Consider the following 17,019-nt stretch of genomic DNA (forward strand, 5'->3'; position numbering starts at 1 on the left):
ATGAGATCGCTGCTAACGTAGAACCTTTTCTCCTCGCGGATCACACTCGCGCAGTGGTACATGAACGCACGAGGTATTATAACGAGTGTACAGATCTCAGATTACTCAGTCTGCAGTAGTCTGCATTAGTCTATAGTCAAGTTTCAGTCTGCGCCTAATAAGATTATCATATTCCTGTACATAGCCATGAAGATAAATGAATAGACACTTTGTCAAGTATCAGAGATATGTGAGAATAAGATTAACGTACCAAGACCAAAGGAACTTCAGATTGTCAGTTGTAAACAGCATCCAGAATCAAGTTTCGTAATGTCTATGATTTTTATTATTTTAATAAATGTGTGTGAAAATTAATCAAGTTCTGTTTAAAGTTGGTCACCGTCAATCTGCTAGTCTAAGCGTGCAAGTGGCATTTCTATCGTCTGACCTAACGGCAGAAGATAAACACGCCACAATAAGACCACGAGACATATTGCTGACACTCGCCTACTTCGTTAGAGCGACAAGTCAAATAATCTGACGGTGTGTGTACCGAAGGTCTTACAGTACGCACACCACATAAATAGTTTTCCAAGTGAGATCCAGTAAGCAGCCTGGTAACACACAACGTTAGGAATGTAGATATTAGTGCACAACAGGAAGAGAATTCATTCTGGCAAGGGGGCCGGTCTGTTTCCCGAAGCCACAGGAAAGAAAAAATGTTCAAATGTGTGTGAAATCTTATGGGACTTACCTGCTAAGGTCATCAGTCCCTAAGCTTACACACTACTCAACCTAAATTATCCTAAGGACAAACACACTAAACCATTCCCAAGGGAGGACTCGAACCTCCGCCGGGACCAGCCGCACAGTCCATGACTGCACGAGAAAGACAGGTCGCGGCGCGTACGTCACAGGGCGTGACACTGCAGGTCTTATGAATGTCAGCAGACTTGTCCGCCGGGGAGCGAGTAGCTGTTACAGACGATTTAGTAATTCTTGACTGCGTGTTTAACTGGCATGCAAGTTCTCGATAGCACACAACATAATTAAGACCTTTAGTGGGTACGTTTCCAATTAAGTATTGAATTCCCGTGGGCCCTGCACGGAGCCGAGGGCTCGCGAACCGTGGTGGACAAACCGACTAGTATGACGTCACAAGTTCGTTGCAGCGGCCCGTATACCTCGTTGGGCTCGCTGTTTTCTACATGACGTCAGAGACCAAACCCATGGTATTGCTCGCATGGACCTCTTGTAGGTCGTAGATGAAGTCTTTGGCAGCGTATATCACAGACTATCGATTTCACTGTCTGAGGACACAGATGTAGCAATTTATCTGTAAGATAAGGTTTGAAACTTTTCTGCGTGTTTAGTCTTGTGAACTGATACTGGGGTAAACTGAACTGCTATTCTTTATACTCGGGTATCTGCGTTAGTGTCCTGAATAATACAAGCGGTATATTTATGGAAACGCTATCAGATAAATGAGTCGCCAAAACTGAAATTGTATATCTGTATTTTTAATTAACTAAGTAATTAGAAGATCAAAACTCTAAATTAAATAAGCGTATTTTGCAGGAGTGAACAGTGCTGTAGTGCATGACGTCACGCTGCAGTTCCTGCATAAAGAGCTAACAGAATGAAATATAAAACTACCAATCGAATTTTGAAAGTATAACGAACAAAAATGTTGCTACAGAAATTCAATGTAAATTTACGTACTCAGTGTGACTAAACAAAATTCCAAACACTGAATAATGCACACGCAAATGTAGCATTGCTCTGTAAAAATAAAATTATCTGCATGTGTAATTTGAATTGAACTTGCCCCAACAAATTTAATGTGGCTTGCCTGTGACAAAAGCGCCTTGCCATGGTTCGCGGCTCCCCCCCCCCCCCCCCCCTCCACTGTCGGAGGTTTAAGTCCTCCCTCGGGCATGGGTGTGTGTGGTGTCCTTACGTAAATTAGTTTAAGTAGTGTGTAAGCCTAGGGACCGATGACCTCAGCAGTTTGGTCACATAGGAACTTACCACAGATTTCCAAATTTCCTGTGCCAAAGGAAACTTAGTACTACTCAAAGCGATGGAAACAAAATATATAGCGCACCAGTAAACATGCTAAGAGGGGAGAAAGGGCCTTGCGCAGTGCAATGCTAGGACGTGCATCTATTCTAAAGAAAAAAGAGAGTGCAGTGAGATTACCCACCTAATGAAGAAATAAAATTCTTCGTGAGATGACGGTGTTAGATGGTTGAAGGAAATCGGACACTAATAAAAATTGTATTGCAAAAAACAAACTCACTGTCAGTCAGCTTTATAAACATTTATCTTTTCTAACAAGTCTTACTCTGCCAAGTTTAATCTCTAAAAATGGTAAAGAGGCGATAAAATCTGTAACTTCTGACGCAAACTACGTGAATAGAAAACTTTACTAACTGTCGCCTGAGCAATGGAACCAACTCACCGAAACCAATAAAAGGAGAGATTTCACTAAAACATTTCGTCATTCACAAACATGATAGTTACACGTAAGCAAGCAATACAGCAACACTTTACTCAAGAAAATCTTCGCTTGTTCAATTAATCTTTACGAATCATCATTCACAACTCATCCTTCACTGTAATCTTATCTGTCTGCTCTGCAAGCCATTTCTATCCGCTCACTAACATAGCCAACACCCGACTCTTTCGCTAGCTGCTCTCAGAATGTTACTGCAACAACAACGCTACTGACAACGGAAGGTCACAGTGCTTGCGGTCAGCATAACATATCGTCTATGAAAAATTATTCTTTGAAAAATGTTTAGCGAAAAATTTGAAATGTGACACATCCTATGAAAATATGAAGTTCACATCACTTTCCTTCAGTACCAGAAATAAAATACAAACCTTACAGCTTATTCAACACTCGGTACAGTATGATTTAAAGCAACGTGTTGTGACATACCAGTATTCATAAGGAACTATTGCATGACCCATAAAAACATAGCACACATTTCGAAAGCCGTAGCACATATCTGATAACGCTTCTATACATGAAAAGAACTCTGGGAGAATCGTCAAACGATCGGTAGCTACATTTCATGCATGGCTGGTTTCAGTTCGTCTCGCCACCGGCATGAAGTGCTTGCCCCCTCAATTCTTTCTGGAAGCTAACACTGAACAAAGACAGTACACACCCCTAGGTAAAGATACATACCCCGGTCCGTGGCACTAATGATCTCATCGAATATACTCATCAGTGATTCTTTGGCCAGGCAGCGAAAGGTTAACCAAACAGTACGCAAAACGGAAACAGCGGCAAGCATATCAACATAGACACCTTCCAACGTCTCCAAATATGGGACACCGTGTCAACTTTCACTACTTTCTGGATTTTGGAAACATGCTTGCTTCAAGCTTGCCAAAATGGGTGTCGAAACAATGCACGATGGTTATAGTGTAACAAATGCCAGACAGAAGTCTTACATGCACTCACAATAGTTTTGGGAATAAGCACTGAGGAAAAGTTATAATTGTGCACATTAGCTACATTTGGACCCATTTTTTGAAAATAATAAATTACAATTTTTTGAACCCTGCAGTATACACTTCTATGTACAAAGAATTCATATCTGTAACTAAAGTGCTACTAACAGCAGAGAATGTTGGTAAAATAAAATCTGAGGTGTATCCAATGTAAGTTCGAAAGCGGAGAGAAATAGCACACACATTAAGCTAAGATGTGATTGCTGTTATTCGTATTATAACATCATTCGGAAACACAGCAGTTACAATAGTAATGAGAAGCAAATATTTTCGCGTAATTCGCACAGCAAATATCCGCTGCTGTTAGTCTTTACGAAGATATGTAAGTTGCACCAATTTTAAAACATCAGTCCTGAAGAGACACACTTCCTTTGAGCTTTATAGAATTACTGTTTGTCACGGTGTAGTTTCCACTTAAAAATTAGAGTAACCTTTTCTTCCAGATAAATTTTCTTTTTGTGTTAGTAGTAGACTTGTTGCTGTATAAGTTAACATGGGCTCCAAATGCGCGACAACCAAAGATGGACAATTACACAGTCTCAGTTCCTTTACGGTTTCAGTCAAAGTACTTCACAGTCGAGGATGACACTTTCGCTTAATTATGGCTTCGATTGTTTGTCTATGTTTTGTATCTGTAATTTTGTTTGAATTCAGGAACTACTTTACTCTATGCGTTACATATGGCCCTTTGCGAGGAGTGAGATTCAAATTCCCATCTGGCGCCCATGATTAAGTTTTCCGCGTTTTCTCCAAATCACTTCAAATGAACGCTAGGTTTTTTATCTGAGTGCTCCTAGTCCAATTCTCTTCAGCTTCCGTGTCCTCGATGTGTACGTGGATTTAAACTTCACCCTTTCCGTTTTATCTTACTCCTGCTCTTTATTTTACAGACGGTTTCCCTAAATCACTTCAGGCGAATGAAAATGACACATATCCAGGAGGAGCAAGTTTCCAAACGCCTTCGTGTCATCCACATTCAAGTTTTTCTCAATTTCCCTGTACCACTTTAGGCGAATGCCTTCTTTTGAGAAACGCCAATGCAATTTACCTGCCTTTGTCTAGTTCGAGCCGACGCTCCGTCTGTAATGACGTTGACACAGCGTTGCTTTAAACTCTGATCTTTTTTCATTCAGGAGGGAGCAACAAGGCCGCAGCTATTTCCTTTCACACTGTTGTCCTCCTGTAATGAATAACTTATATACTGACGGATCGATAAATTCTAACGAATGTTCATTAGAACCTTCCTTTGTCCAACATCTGAACATCACCTGTAATGGAAGCAATGCTATTTGTAGGATCTGTACCTTGATCCACCTTCAGATTCTTAATTTTATTTTTGCAGAGGGATGTGGAAAACGGCTGTACACAATGTCAACTGACGGCAGAGATGAACTCACTGTGCGAATGTTCTCTGCTTCAGTCAACAGTAAATGGAAATGATCAGAAGAGCCAAACCATTGTCGATTTGATGGCGTATTTAGTATCTTTAGAATAAGGTTCCCGGGAAACACTTTGAACGCAGTTAGTAAACTATCTGCAACGTTTCTCTAACACTAAAAAAGTAGTAGGTAAAATTCAAAATGGTTCAAATGGCTCTGAGCACTATGGGACTTAACATCAGAGGTCATCAGTCCCCTAGTACTTATAACTACTTAAACCTAACTAACCTAAGGACATCACACACATCCATGCCCGAGGCAGGATTCGAACCTGCGACCGTAGCAGTCTCGCGGTTCCGGACTGAAGCGCCTATAATCGCACGACCACCGCGGCCTGCCGGCCGCTGGTGGCCGAGCGGTTCTGGCGCTACAGTCTGGAACCGCGCCACCGCTACGGTCGCAGGTTCGAATCCTGCCTCGGGCATGGATGTGTGTGTTGTCCTTAGGTTAGTTAGGTTTAAGTAGTTCTAAGTTCTAGGGGACTTATGACCTCAGAAGTTGAGTCCCATAGTGCTCAGAGCCATTTGAGCCATTTGAACCACCGCGGCCGGCGCCAAAACCTACCAGAAGAGCATGTGAAGCTTGTGATAGGGAAGGCACACGGTCGGCTTTGCTTCATTGGAAGAATTTTGGGAAAGGGTGGTTCATCTATAACGGAGACCGCGTTTAGCACGCTACTGCGATCTGTTCTTGAGTACCGCTTTAGTGTTTTGGATTCGTACCAGGTAGGATTAAAAGAAGACGTTGATGCAATTCAAAGGCGAGCTGCTAGATTTGTTACCGGTAGGTTCTATCAACACGCAAGTGTCACAGAGGTGTTTCGGGAACTCAAATGGGAATCCCTGGAGGGAAGGTGACGTTCTTTTCAAGGAACAGTGTTGAGAAAATTTAGAGAACAATCATTTGAAGCTGACTGCAGAATGGTGCTACTGCCACCAATATATGTTTCGCGTAAGGAGCGCGAGGATAAGATACGAGAAACTAAAGCTCATACGGAGACATATAGATAGTCGTTTTTCCCTCCCCCTATTTGCGAATGGAATAGGAAAGGAAATGATTAGTAGGTACAGTGTAGTCTCTGCCACCCACCGTATGTAGAAGTAGATGAAACTTGGTCGGCCAGGTCACCGGATCTCTCTCCAACTGAGAACTTGTCGAGCATTATGGGCAGGGCCCTGCAACCAGCTCGGGATTCTGGCGTCTAACACATCAGTTGGACAGAATTTCGTGCAACATCCCTGAAGAGGATATCCAGCAACTCTATCAACCACTGCCAAGCCGAATAAATTATTGCATAAGGGCCGGAAGTGGACCAACTTGTTACTGATTTGTTCAATTTGTGAAGCTTTTTCTCTCGAATGAATCATCCAATTTTTTTTGAAATTGTAATCATTTGTTTGTCCATACAAGTACATCACAACTACCGATTTCCGTCACATTCTGATAGTTCTTTTGTGGTGCGTAGTTTTATTTTTCTTAGAGTGCACGTATAAAAAATTAAATTCTTCTCAAACATGATTGAATTCATTAGTTGTGAATTTGTGAAATTCTGGTAATATGGAAGAAAACAAGAGACCAGCTGTTAGTCCGATTAGGACTCTGACTGGCTTAATACGAGATCACGTCTGCCATGAATGGACCTGTGTCCGCCCCAGTAGCTGAGTGGTCAGCGTGACGGATTGCCGTCCTCTGGGCCCGGGTTCGATTCCCGGCTGGGTCGGAGATTTTCTCCGCTCAGGGACTGGGTGTTGTGTTGTGTTCATCATCATTTCATCCCCATCCGGCGTGCAGGTCGCCCAATGTGGCGCCGAATGTAATAAGACCTGCGATATGGCGGCCGGACCTGCCCCGCGAGGGGCCTCCCGGCCAATGACGCCAAACGCTCATCATCATCAATGGACCTGTACATCTGCCTGCACTGTCGATAAGAAGTATGTGCTGGATGGGAAAGCAAACTCTAATCTCGTTTGTATGTGTTGTTACTTTCTTTAAAGTTGTAACAGTGTATGTAGGAGCTACAGAATCTGAACACAGTATTTTGGGTTTGCACAAAAACCGACAAAATAAGAGGTCTATTGCTTGGAAACTAAAGTCCATTATTCATCATGATGGGTCTGATGGAACAAAGGGAAATAATAGAAATGGCCATGTCTTAGTATTTTTCAGAACACATGCGGATTATTGATTCTCGGTGGGTACACAAGTTGAAGTGTGTCTTAAGTAATGCTAAATGAAACACGAAGACACATAATGTAACTAACATCGAAGGCAAAGAAACCTAAGTACTAATAAAATGGAAAAGTGTGAACAATTTCATAACTGAAGAAATTCGAACTGTGGTTACACGAGAGTGGGTGTACATATAGATGTACAAATAGAAGCACAAGAACTTTGCATTGCATCATCCTGCCGAAGTTACAGATTTTCTGCGTGAGACGCTGAAGACAGGTACCCGGGCACTGTACTGAGTCGCAACGCGGGGAAAGTATAAATTAAAGCTACTGTAACATTGTTTGGTTAAGAATTTTCAAGACTATCCCCATCAGCTTGCGTTTCTTATATCACAAGGAACTCCCTTGTGACGCTTTAGCCTATGCAATTTTCAGAACACTTCCAACCAAAGTTAACATATAAAAGCGGTCATCATGTCGGTAGTCATGACGTTTCTATTTTGATGTTGACAATCCGCTAAAGAAATTATTGGGCCTAATTAGTGTTGTAGCACACTTAACTCTGTTAACAGTTACAGTTATAAATGCCGCAGGGCACTCACTGACTGCACTGTGTAATTGTTTGTCGAATCAGACTGTATTCAAATCTTTTTGATATTCTCTTCCACGTCTCACACTTTAGTGTAACATTTATTTCGATGGTCACTGTATTGCTTTTCTCTTACTCGTTGCTAATCATTAGTGAAGTAATTTTCTGATTGTGTTTGCCAAAATCTTTGAGACAAAACAGACAACCCTTTAAATTCAGATTTCAGGGAACTCTGAAATCCAGAAAAAAATGAACGGAATGCAATAATCACTATCTTGTAGACTGTGGTAAAATCAGCATCTCCTCCAAAAATAAAAATATATATTTATATCAGGAGTCATTTTCATTTTGGTTTGCCGCTGTGACTACAAATCCCATCAGGCAAATGTTAAGCTGGTTTTCCCTCAAAGGTACCGTCGAATCTCTCTGTCCTTCTCACTAACGACTGTGTCGAAGAGTTTTTCTGCCTTCTTTGTTTGATCTGAAGGATTTTCTCCGTTAATATTCCACCTTTATGTCCTACATTACATAAAGTATATCACATAATAATTACAGTGAAGAGCCAAAGAAACTGGTACATCTGCCTAATAACATGTACAACCCCCGCGAGCACGCAGAAGTGCCGCAACACGACGTGCCATGGACTCGACTAATGTCTGAAGTAATGCTGGAGGGAAATGACACCATGAATCCTGCAGGGCTGTCTATAAATCCTTAAGAGTACGAGGAGTGGAGATCACTTCTCAACAACACGTTGCAAGGCATCCAAGATATGCTCAATAATGTTCATGTCTGGAGAGTCTGGTGGTCAGCAGAAGCGTATAAACTCAGAAGAGTGTTCCTGGAGGCACTCTGTAGCAATTCTGGACGTATGGGGTGTCGCATTGTCCTGCTGGAACTGCAGTCTGTCGGAATGCACAATGGACAATGAATGGATGCTGGTGATCAGACATGATGCTTACGAACGTGTCACCTGTCAGAGTCGTATCTAGACGTATCAGAGATCCCATATCACTCCAACTGCACAGGCCCCACACCATTATAGAGACTCCACCAGCTTGAACAGTCCCCTGCTGACATGCAATGTCCATGTATTCATGAGGTTGTCGCTACAAGTGTACAAGTCCATCCGCTCAATACAATTGGAAACGAGACTCATCCGACCAGGCAACATGTTTCCAGTCATCAACAGTCCAATGTAGGTCTTGACGAGTCCAGGCAAGGCTTAAGGCTTATTGTCGTGCAGTCATCAAGGGTACACGAAGTGGACCTTTCCGAAAGCTAATATCGATGATATTTCGTTGAATGGTTCGCACGCTGACACTTGTTGATGGCCCAGCAGTTTGCGGAAGGGTTGCACTTCTGTCACGTTGAACGATTCTCTTCAGCCGTCGATGTTCTCTTTCTTGCAGGATCTTTTTTGGGCAGGAGCGATGTCCGAGATTTGATGTTTTACCGGATTCCTTATATTCACGGTACACTCTTGAAATGATCGTACGGAAAATTTCCCCACTTCATCGCTACCTTGGAGACGCTGTGATCCATCGATCGTGCAACGACTATAACAGCACGTTCAGACTCACTTAAATCTTGATAACCGTCCATTGTAGCAGCAGTAACTGATCTAACACCTGTGCCAGACACTTGTCTTATACAGGCGTTGCCGACGTAGCGCCGTATTCTGCCTGTTTATATATCGCTGCCTATAGCGGTTTCTTTGTGCGCTTCAGTGTATCTCGCTAGTAGTTTATAACTTCATTTATTTTTCATTTTTGTTTGTTGATATTTTGGGTCCGCAAGATTTTGTAGTGATTCTTGATGCAACTTAAAGGCAGATAGACGTGCGTCAATTTCTCCACAGCCTTGAAATGACGCTGCGGGTGACTTTCACCTTGCAGCCCCCCCTCCCTCCCCCCCCCCCCCCCCCCACGCTGACTGTGGTCGGCCTCCGATCTACCAATGATGACCCCATCCGTAACATCGTCAAAATATGTTCCCTACGCCACTCTGCGTCCCCACAGCTCTAGTTCTGCGTGTAAAGTACGTTCAACGTGGAGACAGAACTGCTACGCCCAAGGTTCAAATAATACCAAATGCTTCAGTCTAAGCCAAATTTTTATGTTGTACGTATGGTCTCACAACTCAAAATAAAATTCACTACTGACAAGAAAATGAGGCACCCAGAGACACGGTCGGACGTCAGAGTATCTTCGTACAGTAGACACCATCGGCAGGTATGTAATTATTAAAATTGCAGTTTACTGTGGCAGAATGGCCATCAGAATGCATCAGTGTTTTTCATGTATAGTGTTGTTATCAGGCCTTGTAGGTTATATAAGGAACTTTGTCAGATGTTGAGTGTTCACTGTGAAAGACACGGACATGTCTCGTACTCGTGTGATACAGTGTTTGAAAGAAGTCTCCATTTAGTCAGTTGGTCGAATCTTGAAGTATCAAAAATTGTGGGGTATTCAGATGTGACAAAGGCCCGATGTTGGACTGCTTGTAAATGTGAGGGCAAGTATACTCGTCTTCAAGGCTCCGGTCGACCTTGCCTGACCACCAAAAAGGAGGATCACTGTATTGTGCCCTAAACAAATCGTAATCCATTCACATCCCTTCCTGTCATCTGAAAACAATTGATGGACTCCCTCCAATATTCTGTTCATCCTGCACCATTGGTCAGAGACTAGGAGCAGCTGGACTAAGGAACTGCTGTTCGACGCAAAGGCTATTGTTAACACAACACAAACGGCTGCGTTTGTAGTGGTGGAGTGACCGGGAAACATGAACTACTGGTGAGTAGCGTCGTGTTATTCAGTGATGAATCGCAGTCCTTTACTTCCTCGGATGACCATCATTAGCGAGCATGGCGGCTACCTGTAGACAGGTCCCATTCTCCCCATAGTTTGGAGTGGCATAGTGGTGTCACTTGTAGGGTCATGGTGAGGGTATGACTTCAGGTCAAGGTTGGTAGTGATAACTCTGACGGCACAGCGGCAGTTCATGAACATCCTGCGTCCTCATGTTTTACCTCTCATGCGACACTATTGCGGTGCCATTTTTAAAAGGACAGTACTTGTCCATACATATCACGTGCCTCAACGATCTTGGTTCAAAAGGCTCTAAGCACTATGGGACTTAACATCTGAGGTCATCAGTCCCCTAGACTTAGAACTACTTAAACCTAACTAACCTAAGGACATCACACACATCCATGCCCAAGGCAGGATTCGAACCTGTGACCGTAGCAGCAGCGTGGTTCCGGATTGAAGCGCCTAGAACCACTCGGCCACAGCGGCCGGCCTCTATGTACTGTCTGCATGATGTTGAGGTACTCCAGTGGCCAGCGCAATATCCAGATCTGCCCCCGAAAGAAACATGCATTGAACCAACTCTGATGTGAAATCCATCCAGGTGACAATATCCAGGATATTAAAGACAGGTTACAACAGCTTTGGTCCAATTTGCCTCAGGAGAGGATACGACGGCTTCATGACACCCTTCCCAACCGATTAGTGCATAGGTGTCCGCTCCCAGTAGCTGAGTAGTTCACCCAGGACGATGGATCACTCAGCTCGTGGGTCGATGAAGAACGCAGCAAATTGCGCGTCGACATGTGAACTGCAGGACACATGAACATCGACATTTCGAACGCACATTACGGTCCATGGATTCTGTTCCCGGGACACGTCTGGCTGAGGGCCAGCTACGTATACAAGTCAGCCGGCACGGTAGCTCAGCGTGTTCGGTCAGAGAGCCGGTTGGCCTCTGTAATAAAAAACTGAGTGGAAGGATCAACCACCGAACTTGACAGGATGTCTTGCGACGTACACAACGACCAAACACAACGAAAAAAAAGTGGCAGCACGACAGACTGTCAATCTTAAGGGCCCGGGTTCGATTCCCGGCTGGGTCAGAGATTTTCTCCGCACCGGGACTGGGTGTCGTGTTATCCTAATCATCATCATTTCATCCCTATCAACGCCCTTGTCGCCGAAGTCGCGTCAAATCGACAGACTTGCACCCGGCGAATGGTCTACCTGACGGGAGGCCCTAGTCAAACGACATTTTTTAGTGCATGGATTCAGGTCAGACAGGATAATACATCAAACTAGTAAGTGGGCTCATACTGGCAAGTACTTTGTAAATTTGAGTCCATGCTGTAAATATTGAAATAACATATCCCCTCAACTTTTGAAGTTTCATCTCTTACTTCCCTTCTGTGTGTTAATTATAACTGGGTGTTGTGTGATGTCCTTAGATTAGTTAGGTTTAATTAGTTGTAAGTTGTAGGCGACTGATGACCTTAGAAGTTAAATCGCATAGTGCTCAGAGCCATTTGAACCATTCAGCCATAAACATTAGAAAAATAGAAGAAAACGTAAAGGTAACGAACTGTGATGGACCAGCTTTAAACAGGTTGTTGAGTAATGACTTGTTAACATGTGAGAAAATGGCAATTTGTGATAAATTATTTAGGTAATGAGGCGGATGAGGTCCACATTTTCTCATTAGATGATCCAGCTGGTAATTCTACTTCATTAGGTTTTTATGAGCAACAATAAAGATTATGGTATACATTTTCTTATGTCTCACGTCAACTCGGATCGTCACTAAGGCGCCAACAAAAATCGATTGTCTACACTTCCTCAACCATGCCTCTTAACCTGAGAAATTCAGTCCCATAGGCAACATTTGAAACAGACAAATCTCGCTGGAAAATTGAGAAACACTAAAAGTCGTAGTACTGATGTTTATAAATGCACCAAAAATGTGGGATTTGTATTTGTCGTGGGAGCACAGTCTAATTGAATTTTTTAAATGTCTTCGTATTCATCATCGACTGTACTGTTTATTACAATATTCACTATTGCTGTTTCGACCGCAGGTCATTTTCAAGTGGTTACAGCTGCAAACAAAATGTACATCGTGTCTGGACGTAACAACTGACAAAAATACATAAACGTTTTACTGCACTGTCGTGAAAAATCTAGATCAGAAATAAAGTAAAAATTACTCACCTGCTGAAGACGCAGCAGTAATCTACATGGCTAAAAGCAATGAAAATGATGTGATCCTCTACGACTCGTGTAGCCTATGTCACGTTCACCATCTGTATAAAGTACAAAATACAATCACGTCACGAGAACACATCAAGAACAAACAGGTAAATGCAACATTCTTAACTAATTTTACCGGTATGTGACGGATGGGATAAAAACTCATGAAATAGATTCTTGATTACTGCACATGAGGCGGCCGGGATGGCAGGGCGGTTCTAGGCGCTACAGTCTGGAACCGCGCGACCGCTACGGTCGCAGGTTCGAATCCTGCCTCGGGCATGGATGTGTATGATGTCCTTAGGTTAGTTACGTTTCAGTAGTTCTAAGTGAAACGTCCCCTTAGAAAAATTATACATGACTGTGTTTAAACTGACACACACTATTTTTAGCGCAACGCAATCTGACTTTCAATAATCCCTACAAGAGAATGGCCCTGACTAACAATAACCTATACCTTTCATGAATCACTTACCTCACAAAAATGTTCGTTACTCGAACTACTGCAATACGGCGAGCGCCAATACTGCCAGCTAAATAAAAGAGTCTAACTACTGAATGCACTAACTACTGATAGGCATAGTTCGCAAATGAAAGATTTTGATAGAGAACAAACAATGTATTTACCTTAATAGTGTTAGAAAGTCATAAGCTATATAGCAGTTCGTGACATCCATTCTTACAAATGTACTGTTTCTGATGGACACACGTCCAGATCATCCGCTCTCAAAAATCCGCCATCTCACTTCCCCACATCCACCACTGCTGGCGGCTCACCTCCAACTGCGCAACGCTAGGCGCTGTTAACATCCAGCTGCCCAACAATACAATGGCAGACAACAATGCAAACTAGCCACAGACTGCACACAGCACAGCCAGTGATTTTCATACAGAGCGCTACGTGGCGTTACCAATAAGAAAACCTAAACAGCCTACTTACATAAGTTCTAGGGGACTGATGACCACAGATGTTAAGTCCTATAGTGCGCAGAGCCATTTGAACCATTTTTTTGCAAAAGCACAACCACAATGTCAAATATGGTAAAACAATAGCTCTAGCCCACAGCGTGCACACCTTTCTAAAATAATAGAAATGACATATCCATTGCAGCATCCTGAAGTGTTTTAGTCACATTCAAATGTAAGGGTGATTCTTTTTTTACTATAATTAGTACGGTGGTTGTGCTTCTATATCTGATAAACAAGAAAATATTTGCATTGCACGGTTCATTTGTGCGTGACACCTGTACGAGTCTCACACTTTATATCCGATCCTTTAACTGGTGCAATATATGGCACATTATACGCAGATCACAAGAATATACACTGCATGAGCTTTTCTAACTATACTATGTTACTGTATACACTGCCATGGCCTTATAGTACGAGTATTAATACAGGGCTATTACAAATGATTGAAGCGATTTCATAACTTCACTGTAGCTCCATTCATTGATATATGGTCACGAAACTCTACAGATACTGATGTGCTCCCTGCCGCCGTTGGATAAGCAGCTGCAGCAGCAAGTCGTATACTCCTAGCTCACTCATTTGTTACATAGTTTAATTCTTAATTTCTTTGCGTGTTTTTGGTACTTGCATTGTTTAATTCATAAATTTCGGGCGTATTATAGTATTTGAGAGTTGTAGCATCGCGTTTTAGTACCTGAATAGTGTAAATTCGCGTAGTCTCCTTCCGCCGCCGAGCAGTGTCAGCAGTGCGCAAGTAGCAGCATTACTGCATTTACTAGGCAATCTTGTATTTTAATAACCGTTTAAATTTTGTCGATTTGTTTGCGCTCTCTGTAGATTATTTCAGACGTTCTTTGCAAAACAGTTTTTAGCATGGATAGGGACTGCAACTGCTGTGTTCGGATGCAGGCTGAGTTGGCATCCCTTCGCTCCCAGCTTCAGGCAGTGTTGGCTTCGGTCACACAGCTTGAGGCTGTTGCCAATGGGCATCACTGTGGGGGTCCGGATGGGGGTTTGTCGGGGACGGCCAGCTCGTCCCACGCATCCCCCGATCGGACTACGACTGTGGTTGCCCGGGATACTGCCCGCATTGAGGCTGATCCCTCACCTGTGGTAGAGTGGGAGGTCGTTTCAAGGTGTGGCAGGGGGCGAAAGACATTCCGGAGGGCTGAACGGAAAGCCTCTCCAGTTTGTCTGACGAACCGGTTTCAGGCTCTGTCTCAGGCTGATACTGATCTTCGGCCTGACATGGCTGCTTGTCCTGTTCCAGAGGTTGCCCCTCAGTCTGCAAGATCCGGGCAGTCGCAGAGGGTGGGCTTACTGGTAGTTGGGAGCTCCAACGTCAGGCGCGTAATGGGGCCCCTTAGGGAAATGGCAGCAAGAGAGGGGAAGAAAACCAATGTGCACTCCGTGTGCATACCGGGGGGAGTCATTCCAGATGTGGAAAGGGTCCTTACGGACGCCATGAAGGGTACAGGGTGCACCCATCTGCAGGTGGTCGCTCATGTCGGCACCAATGATGTGTGTCGCTATGGATCGGAGGAAATCCTCTCTGGCTTCCGGCGGCTATCTGATTTGGTGAAGACTGCCAGTCTCGCTAGCAGGATGAAAGCAGAGCTCACCATCTGCAGCATCGTCGACAGGACTGACTGCGGACCTTTGGTACAGAGCCGAGTGGAGGGTCTGAATCAGAGGCTGAGACGGTTCTGCGACCGTGTGGGCTGCAGATTCCTCGACTTGCGCCATAGGGTGGTGGGGTTTCGGGTTCCGCTGGATAGGTCAGGAGTCCACTACACGCAACAAGCGGCTACACGGGTAGCAGGGGTTGTGTGGCGTGGGCTGGGCGGTTTTTTAGGTTAGATGGCCTTGGGCAAGTACAGAAAGGGCAACAGCCTCAACGGGTGCGGGGCAAAGTCAGGACATGCGGGGACCAAGCAGCAATCGGTATTGTAATTGTCAACTGTCGAAGCTGCGTTGGCAAAGTACCGGAACTTCAAGCGCTGATAGAAAGCACCGAAGCTGAAATCGTTATAGGTACAGAAAGCTGGCTTAAGCCAGAGATAAATTCTGCCGAAATTTTTACAAAGGTACAGACGGTGTTTAGAAAGGATAGATTGCATGCAACCGGTGGTGGAGTGTTCGTCGCTGTTAGTAGTAGTTTATCCTGTAGTGAAGTAGAAGTGGATAGTTCCTGTGAATTATTATGGGTGGAGGTTACACTAAACAACCGAACTAGGTTAATAATTGGCTCCTTTTACCGACCTCCCGACTCAGCAGCATTAGTGGCAGAACAACTGAGAGAAAATTTGGACTACATTTCACATAAATTTTCTCAGCATGTTATAGTCTTAGGTGGAGATTTCAATTTACCAGATATAGACTGGGACACTCAGATGTTTAGGACGGGTGGTAGGGACAGAGCATCGAGTGACATTATACTGAGTGCACTATCCGAAAATTACCTCGAGCAATTAAACAGAGAACCGACTCGTGGAGATAACATCTTGGACCTACTGATAACAAACAGACCCGAACTTTTCGACTCTGTATGTACAAAACAGGGAATCAGTGATCATAAGGCCGTTGCAGCATCCCTGAATATGGAAGTTAATAGGAATATAAAAAAAGGGAGGAAGGTTTATCTGTTTAGCAAGAGTAATAGAAGGCAGATTTCAGACTACCTAACAGATCAAAACGAAAATTTCTGTTCCGACACTGACAATGTTGAGTGTTTATGGAAAAAGTTCAAGGCAATCGTAAAATGCGTTTTAGACAGGTACGTGCCGAGTAAAACTGTGAGGGACGGGAAAAATCCACCGTGGTACAACAACAAAGTTAGGAAACTACTGCGAAAGCAAAGAGAGCTCCACTCCAAGTTTAAACGCAGCCAAAACCTCTCAGACAAACAGAAGCTAAACGATGTCAAAGTTAGCGTAAGGAGGGCTATGCGTGAAGCGTTCATTGAATTCGAAAGTAAAATTCTATGTACCGACTTGACAGAAAATCCTAGGAAGTTCTGGTCTTACGTTAAATCAGTAAGTGGCTCGAAACAGCATATCCAGACACTACGGGATGATGATGGCATTGAAACAGAGGATGACACGCGTAAAGCTGAAATACTAAACACCTTTTTCCAAAGCTGTTTCACAGAGGAAGACCGCACTGCAGTTCCTTCTCTAAATCCTCGCACAAACGAAAAAATGGCTGACATCGAAATAAGTGTCCAAGGAATAGAAAAGCAACTGGAATCACTCAATAGAGGAAAGTCCACTGGACCT

At 43.6% G+C, this 17,019-nt stretch overlaps 1 protein-coding gene and 1 non-coding gene across 2 annotated transcripts in view; both read left to right on the forward strand.

Annotated features, from left to right (window-relative positions):
* The window catches only part of LOC126484489 (neural-cadherin-like), a 351,697-nt gene that overhangs the window by 240,502 nt on the left and 94,176 nt on the right, over window positions 1-17,019 (forward strand). The window lies entirely within an intron of this gene.
* On the forward strand, window positions 11,260-11,414 carry LOC126485523 (5.8S ribosomal RNA). Its single transcript, XR_007587997.1, has one exon. It is a non-coding gene; the product is annotated as a 5.8S ribosomal RNA (ribosomal RNA).

Source organism: Schistocerca serialis, chromosome 6, assembly GCF_023864345.2.
Source record: "Schistocerca serialis cubense isolate TAMUIC-IGC-003099 chromosome 6, iqSchSeri2.2, whole genome shotgun sequence".
Classification (NCBI taxonomy): Eukaryota; Metazoa; Arthropoda; class Insecta; order Orthoptera; family Acrididae; genus Schistocerca; species Schistocerca serialis.